Source organism: Ranitomeya imitator, chromosome 8, assembly GCF_032444005.1.
Source record: "Ranitomeya imitator isolate aRanImi1 chromosome 8, aRanImi1.pri, whole genome shotgun sequence".
Lineage (NCBI taxonomy): Eukaryota > Metazoa > Chordata > Amphibia > Anura > Dendrobatidae > Ranitomeya > Ranitomeya imitator.
The window spans coordinates 36137969-36146883 of record NC_091289.1 but is presented as its reverse complement, the minus strand read 5'-3'; the positions used below and the strand labels follow the sequence as shown (position 1 = coordinate 36146883).

The 8915-nt window shown below is 42.8% G+C and overlaps 1 long non-coding RNA gene across 2 annotated transcripts in view; it reads left to right on the top strand.

Moving 5' to 3' along the window:
- Positions 1 to 200: 200 nt before the first annotated feature.
- The window catches only part of LOC138647612 (uncharacterized), a 78202-nt gene continuing 69487 nt past the window's right edge, over positions 201 to 8915 (top strand). Inside the window, exon 1 of one of the 2 annotated variants that reach the window (XR_011315009.1) lies at positions 201 to 963. This is a non-coding gene — a long non-coding RNA (uncharacterized lncRNA). Of the gene's footprint in view, positions 1529 to 8915 lie in introns of both variants that reach the window. The other variant, XR_011315010.1, reaches the window with a different exon arrangement.

Below are 8915 nucleotides of genomic sequence, written 5' to 3'. Positions count from 1 at the left end.
ATATGCTGGATGTATACACTGTGCTATATATCCTGGATGTATACACTGCTATATGCGCTGGATGTATACACTGTGCTATATATGCTGGATGTATACACTGTGCTATATATCCTGGATGTATACACTGTGCTATATACGCTGGATGTATACACTGTGCTATATACGCTGGATGTATACACTGTGCTATATGCACTGGATGTATACACTGTGCTATATATTCTGGATGTATACACTGTGCTATATATGCTGGATGTATACAATGTGCTCTATATGCTGGATGTATACACTGTGCTATATACGCTGGATGTATACACTGTGCTCTATATGCTGGATGTATACGCTGTGCTATAAGTATGGTGAATCTTCAGTGCTATTGGTGGTTAGTTCCCGTTGGTTCAGTTCCCGGGGAGCAGACATATTGTTGTGTGGTTTGTACCATGACAGTTTATTATTATTATTATTATTATTATTATTATTATTATTTATTATTATAGCACCATTTATTCCATGGCGCTTTACATGTGAGGAGGGATATACATAATAAAACAAGTACAATAATCTTGAACAATATAAGTCACAACTGGTACAGGAGGAGAGAGGACCCTGCCCGCGAGGGCTCACAATCTACAATCAACCCCAAGTTAGAGCGATGTCCCTGGGGAGCGTTGTACTCGGTACTTTGCAGTGTCGGTGGGCCATCCAGGATCTCCTCAGTAAATGAATGTTCTTTTACGCCATATTCTTCTATTGTCACTCAACATTATGTTTTTCTTTGCTAATGCCTCAGATACATTTCAATACGCTAGTCGAGTCAAAAAATTAAAGAGAGAATGTCAGAAGAAAACGACATATCAAATAAAGGACATGCGCTCGGTATTTGTTTTGCATTGTCTCCTCCTTTCACATCCTTGATTTACTGTTCTGATTTTACAGCAGAGGAACGTGGAGACTGAAGGAAAGCAGGTGGGTGAGAAGGTGCACTAAACTGCTCGGCTATGCCAAGCTTGTACCAAGCACCCATGCTTGGTTTGAACAGTCAGTGTGTGCTAACGGATATCCTTTATAAAGGAGTGACATATCAACCTGTATATAAGTTCATATATTTTCTTTTTTGACAATGACATATATTCTCATTCATAAAAATGCGTGTACAGTCATAGTTGTGAAAAGTCGCTTATTATAACTAACAGATTTATTCCATTACCTGGAACATGTATCAGGTAATCCCCTCTGCTTAGCACAAAAAATACTTTTTATTATACTCACAGATGGCAGCGCAGAGATAAGTGCGCCTGCGAAGGGATAAGTGCGCCTGCGAAGAGATAAGTGCGCCTGCGAAGAGATAAGTGCGCCTCCGCAGAGAGAAGTGCGCCTGCGAAGAGAGAAGTGTGTTTGCACAGAAGCGTAAAGGGGGACACTGTGTGGATGACATGGGATGCGTCATCCACATGAAGCAAGAAGAAGGAAGGCATTGCAAAAGGAGAGGAGGTGCCAGATCAAGACCAGATTGGACTTGACCTTGACGTCTGTAGGTATAATAAATGCCATTTTTTGTGCCTTTCATAGGGAATTGGGAACATACATAAAGCATACTAGAATGCTGTAAAAGAGGCTTACTGGTGGTGGCCCTACTTTATATTGGGAAAGCCTTCCCTTTAAACTTAGCATAGTATTTTCTTCCCACATTTTTGTTCATCAATTACGCACTAGATGGCGCAGTTGTCCCGTGAATTGATAATGGAATCCGTCTGGTCCAGCTAAATGTATCTCACCATTATTGCAATATCATCCTTTTTATATTACGGTATATTGTAAAACTGAGTAAAATTCCATTTACAAGCTGGGCACACATCTGCTTAATTATGGTCATTCTATCATACCGCATGACAACAGGTGCTGTTCCCTATTAACATAGATAATTTGCTTAATAATTATGTAAATGAGTCTTTCGAACACCCCAAGTGAAAAGAAATAATTGGGCATGTGTCACCAGTCTGTTCGACAGAGAACTTAATTTCATGTACACGAAACTCGGGAGTCGACGTCTGGAAACTAAATGAGATGTTTGGGTGACAGTACGTACGTCGTACCGGCTCCGAACTCCACGGTGACAATGCCATCGTCATTAGGTGGGATATTAGGGGAAAAATATAATGACATTGGACAAAATAACAGCAAACAGGTGAAGTGATGAGGATAATCTTCCCAAAAATTAAAATCAGACGCTGATTTTTGAGAAATGCAAACAGCTGTTCAGACCACGGAGTTGTAAAGGAGGCGAAAAGCAGAGAATTAAACTCAATTTCCATAAATAAAAAATCAACCAAAAGGCTCAAAGATTGACATTTCTGGAAAATGTGCAATATTTATGCTGCTGAATCCACATACGGTGCAAATTAGGCCACTCCGGATTTCTCATTGTTGTTTCTCCACTTTTCTGGAGTAATTTTCTCCTTTTTTTTAGTGGCTTTATTCTTTATACGTTCTGCGCCACTTTTTTTTAGTTGGTTGTTTTTTTAAGTCGTTTTATTTTTTCCTTAACAGTTTTTCTTATTGAGATGCTTTAGACAGAGTCACGAAATATGACTTTTTACCAAATATCACATTTTTTTTGGCGCATCTCACTACAGTTTACCTCGGAGTAAGGTTTCTGGAGGAGTTTTCAATGTGTCAAAATTTTTAACAACTTTTCGTCTTTTTTCTGCTGAAAATTTGCAAAAGAAGTTAAAGACAAAAATAAATTGATTTTGCACCAAATTCGTGAGCTGCTTGATGACTTTAGAGCAAAAACATCAGAAAATGCCATAAGAAAAGACAAAAGATGAAAAAAAAATCACAAATGATGCATTGGGCTAATTTTTCTTTGGCAAAGTGAAAAATGAGATTATTAACATAGTATGCCACCCCTTCACTTAATATTGGAGCAGCTAAATTATGCAAATAGCATATAAAAATTTGGCTATGATACTACACGGGTTGTCCGGTCGTAGGCTAACATCACAGATGCTGCCCTCTGTGAGGATTCTCTGGTGTCGGCGGTGGGCATGTGACCACAGGTCATTTGTGTTCATGTCGTTACATACCGACTAGACGTGCATGGCCTTGCTGAATGCAAGTTCATTGAGCGACGTCGGACATGTCTAGTCGGAAGGTGGCTGGAAGTATGCAATTCACATACTTACAGTCACATGACCGCCGTTCCCGGTGAATTCTCACAGTGTACAGTGCTCGCGATGTGAAGATTCATGAGTCCTACTTTCCATATAGAAGTGTAGCCTTCTTAGCTGAGTGGGTGTGGTCCTCACCTCTTCTCTGTGGGCGTTTCCTTGAAGACCCCACCTACTTGGCTAACATGACTAGATTTATGCAAAAAAGAAAAAAAGTGGCCATATCTCAAGAACGGAGAGGCGTAGGAACAAAAGAAAACGATCGACAGATTCAAGAGAACAGCGGCATTTACAAGAGGTAGAAAAATGACATATTTATGACAACTAAGTGGGGTTATTGTTATGAAAGGTAATTCAGTACCACAATGGACATAGAGGTCAGCGCACATACAGTGACCTGGCAATAACCCAAAAAACAAGAACGAGCTCTGAGACGTGGGAACTCTGTTGACCGCAATCCCTAATCCTCTCCAACCACACTAAAGGCAGCCGTGGATTGCGCCTAACGCTCCCTATGCAACTCGGCACGGCCTGAGAAACTAGCTAGCCTGAAGATAGAAAATAAGACTACCTTGCCTCAGAGAAATACCCCAAAGGAAAAGGCAGCCCCCACATATAATGACTGTGAGTTAAGATGAAAAGACAAACGTAGAGATGAAATAGATTTAGCAAAGTGAGGCCCAACTTTCTGAACAGAGCGAGGATAGGAAAGGTAACTTTGCGGTCAACACAAAACCCTACAAAAACCACGCAAAGGGGGCAAAAAGACCCTCCGTACCGAACTAACGGCACGGAGGTACACCCTCTGCGTCCCAGAGCTTCCAGCAAGCAGTAAAAAACAAATTGACAAGCTGGACAGAAAAAAACAGCAAACAAATAGCAAAGAGGAACTTAGCTATGCAGAGCAGCAGGCCACAGGAACGATTCAGGAGGAAACAGGTCCAATACTAGAACATTGACTGGAGGCCAGGATCAAAGCACCAGGTGGAGTTAAATAGAGCAGCACCTAACGACTTCACCACATCACCTGAGGAAGGAAACTCAGAAGCCGCAGTACCACTTTCCTCCACCAGCGGAAGCTCACAGAGAGAACCAGCCGAAGTACCACTTGTGTCCACAGGAGGGAGCTCTGCCACAGAATTCACAACAGTACCCCCCCTTGAGGAGGGGTCACCGAACCCTCACCAGAGCTCCCAGGACGACCAGGATGAGCCATATGAAAGGCACGAACAAGATCGGGAGCATGGACATCAGAGGCAAAGACCCAGGAATTATCTTCCTGAGCATAACCCTTCCACTTAACCAGATACTGGAGTTTCCGCCTTGAAACACGGGAATCCAAAATCTTCTCCACAATATACTCCAACTCCCCCTCCACCAAAACCGGGGCAGGAGGATCAACAGATGGAACCATAGGTGCCACGTATCTCTGCAACAATGACCTATGGAATACGTTATGTATGGAAGAAGAATCTGGAAGGGTCAGACGAAAAGACACAGGATTAAGAACCTCAGAAATCCTATATGGACCAATAAAACGAGGTTTAAACTTAGGAGAGGAAACCTTCATAGGAATATGACGAGAAGATAACCAAACCAAGTCCCCAACCCGAAGTCGGGGACCCACACAGCGTCTGCGATTAGCGAAACGTTGAGCCTTCTCCTGGGACAAAGTCAAATTGTCCACTACATGAGTCCAAATCTGCTGCAACCTGTCCACCACAGTATCCACACCAGGACAGTCCGAAGACTCAACCTGCCCTGAAGAGAAACGAGGATGGAACCCAGAGTTGCAGAAAAACGGTGAAACCAAGGTAGCCGAGCTGGCCCGATTATTAAGGGCGAACTCAGCCAAAGGCAAAAAGGACACCCAGTCATCCTGATCAGCAGAAACAAAGCATCTCAGATATGTTTCCAAGGTCTGATTGGTTCGTTCGGTCTGGCCATTAGTCTGAGGATGGAAAGCCGAGGAAAAAGACAAGTCAATGCCCATCCTACCACAAAAGGCTCGCCAAAACCTCGAAACAAACTGGGAACCTCTGTCAGAAACGATATTCTCTGGAATGCCATGTAAACGAACCACATGCTGGAAAAACAATGGCACCAAATCAGAGGAGGAAGGCAATTTAGACAAGGGTACCAAATGGACCATCTTAGAGAAGCGATCACAGACCACCCAAATGACTGACATCTTTTGAGAGACGGGAAGATCTGAAATAAAATCCATAGAGATATGTGTCCAAGGCCTCTTCGGGACCGGCAAGGGCAAAAGCAACCCACTGGCACGAGAACAGCAGGGCTTAGCCCGAGCACAAATCCCACAGGACTGCACAAAAGTACGCACATCCCGCGACAGAGATGGCCACCAAAAGGATCTAGCCACTAACTCTCTGGTACCAAAGATTCCAGGATGACCAGCCAACACCGAACAATGAACCTCAGAGATAACTTTATTCGTCCACCTATCAGGGACAAACAGTTTCTCCGCTGGGCAACGATCAGGTTTATTAGCCTGAAATTTTTGCAGCACCCGCCGCAAATCAGGGGAGATGGCAGACACAATTACTCCCTCTTTGAGGATACCCGCCGGCTCAGATACACCCGGAGAGTCGGGCACAAAACTCCTAGACAGAGCATCCGCCTTCACATTTTTAGAGCCCGGAAGGTATGAAATCACAAAGTCAAAACGGGCAAAAAACAACGACCAACGAGCTTGTCTAGGATTCAACCGCTTGGCGGACTCGAGATAAGTCAAGTTCTTATGATCAGTCAAGACCACCACGCGATGCTAAGCTCCTTCAAGCCAATGACGCCACTCCTCGAATGCCCACTTCATGGCCAGCAACTCTCGATTGCCCACATCATAATTTCGCTCAGCAGGCGAAAACTTCCTGGAAAAGAAGGCGCATGGTTTCATCACCGAGCAACCAGAACCTCTCTGCGACAAAACAGCCCCTGCTCCAATCTCAGAAGCGTCAACCTCGACCTGGAACGGAAGCGAAACATCTGGTTGACCCAACACAGGGGCAGAAGAAAAACGACGCTTCAACTCTTGAAAAGCTTCCACCGCAGCAGAAGACCAATTGACCAAATCAGCACCTTTCTTGGTCAAATCGGTCAATGGTTTAGCAATACTAGAAAAATTGCAGATGAAGCAACGATAAAAATTAGCAAAGCCCAGGAACTTTTGCAGACTTTTCAGAGATGTCGGCTGAGTCCAATTATGGATGGCTTGGACCTTAACAGGGTCCATCTCGATAGTAGAAGGGGAAAAGATGAACCCCAAAAATGAAACCTTCTGAACACCAAAGAGACACTTTGATCCCTTCACAAACAAAGAATTAGCACGCAGGACCTGAAACACCGTTCTGACCTGCTTCACATGAGACTCCCAATCATCCGAGAAGATCATAGTAACATAGTAACATAGTTAGTAAGGCCGAAAAAAGACATTTGTCCATCCAGTTCAGCCTATATTCCATCATAATAAATCCCCAGATCTACGTCCTTCTACAGAACCTAATAATTGTATGATACAATATTGTTCTGCTCCAGGAAGACATCCAGGCCTCTCTTGAACCCCTCGACTGAGTTCGCCATCACCACCTCCTCAGGCAAGCAATTCCAGATTCTCACTGCCCTAACAGTAAAGAATCCTCTTCTATGTTGGTGGAAAAACCTTCTCTCCTCCAGACGCAAAGAATGCCCCCTTGTGCCCGTCACCTTCCTTGGTATAAACAGATCCTCAGCGAGATATTTGTATTGTCCCCTTATATACTTATACATGGTTATTAGATCGCCCCTCAGTCGTCTTTTTTCTAGACTAAATAATCCTAATTTCGCTAATCTATCTGGGTATTGTAGTTCTCCCATCCCCTTTATTAATTTTGTTGCCCTCCTTTGTACTCTCTCTAGTTCCATTATATCCTTCCTGAGCACCGGTGCCCAAAACTGGACACAGTACTCCATGTGCGGTCTAACTAGGGATTTGTACAGAGGCAGTATAATGCTCTCATCATGTGTATCCAGACCTCTTTTAATGCACCCCATGATCCTGTTTGCCTTGGCAGCTGCTGCCTGGCACTGGCTGCTCCAGGTAAGTTTATCATTAACTAGGATCCCCAAGTCCTTCTCCCTGTCAGATTTACCCAGTGGTTTCCCATTCAGTGTGTAATGGTGATATTGATTCCTTCTTCCCATGTGTATAACCTTACATTTATCATTGTTAAACCTCATCTGCCACCTTTCAGCCCAAGTTTCCAACTTATCCAGATCCATCTGTAGCAGAATACTATCTTCTCTTGTATTAACTGCTTTACATAGTTTTGTATCATCTGCAAATATCGATATTTTACTGTGTAAACCTTCTACCAGATCATTAATGAATATGTTGAAGAGAACAGGTCCCAATACCGACCCCTGCGGTACCCCACTGGTCACAGCGACCCAGTTAGAGACTATACCATTTATAACCACCCTCTGCTTTCTATCACTAAGCCAGTTATTAACCCATTTACACACATTTTCCCCCAGACCAAGCATTCTCATTTTGTGTACCAACCTCTTGTGCAGCACGGTATCAAACGCTTTGGAAAAATCGAGATATACCACGTCCAATGACTCACCGTGGTCCAGCCTATAGCTTACCTCTTCATAAAAACTGATTAGATTGGTTTGACAGGAGCGATTTCTCATAAACCTATGCTGATATGGAGTTAAACAGTTATTCTCATTGAGATAATCCAGAATAACATCCCTCAGAAACCCTTCAAATATTTTACCAACAATAGAGGTTAGACTTACTGGCCTATAATTTCCAGGTTCACTTTTAGAGCCCTTTTTGAATATTGGCACCACATTTGCTATGCGCCAGTCCTGCGGAACAGACCCTGTCGCTATAGAGTCCCTAAAAATAAGAAATAATGGTTTATCTATTACATTACTTAGTTCTCTTAGTACTCGTGGGTGTATGCCATCCGGACCTGGAGATTTATCTATTTTAATCTTATTTAGCCGGTTTCGCACCTCTTCTTGGGTTAGATTGGTGACCCTTAATATAGGGTTTTCATTGTTTCTTGGGATTTCACCTAGCATTTCATTTTCCACCGTGAATACCGTGGAGAAGAAGGTGTTTAATATGTTAGCTTTTTCCTCGTCATCTACAACCATTCTTTCCTCACTATTTTTTAAGGGGCCTACATTTTCAGTTTTTATTCTTTTACTATTGATATAGTTGAAGAACAGTTTGGGATTAGTTTTACTCTCCTTAGCAATGTGCTTCTCTGTTTCCTTTTTGGCAGCTTTAATTAGTTTTTTAGATAAAGTATTTTTCTCCCTATAGTTTTTTAGAGCTTCAATGGTGCCATCCTGCTTTAGTGGTGCAAATGCTTTCTTTTTACTGTTAATTGCCTGTCTTACTTCTTTGTTTAGCCACATTGGGTTTTTCCTATTTCTAGTCCTTTTATTCCCACAAGGTATAAACCGCTTACACTGCCTATTTAGGATGTTCTTAAACATTTCCCATTTATTATCTGTATTCTTATTTCTGAGGATATTGTCCCAGTCTACCAGATTAAGGGCATCTCTAAGCTGGTCAAACTTTGCCTTCCTAAAGTTCAGTGTTTTTGTGACTCCCTGACAAGTCCCCCTAGTGAAAGACAGGTGAAACTGTACAATATTGTGGTCGCTATTTCCTAGATGCCCAACCACCTGCAGATTTGTTATTCTGTCAGGTCTATTAGATAGTAT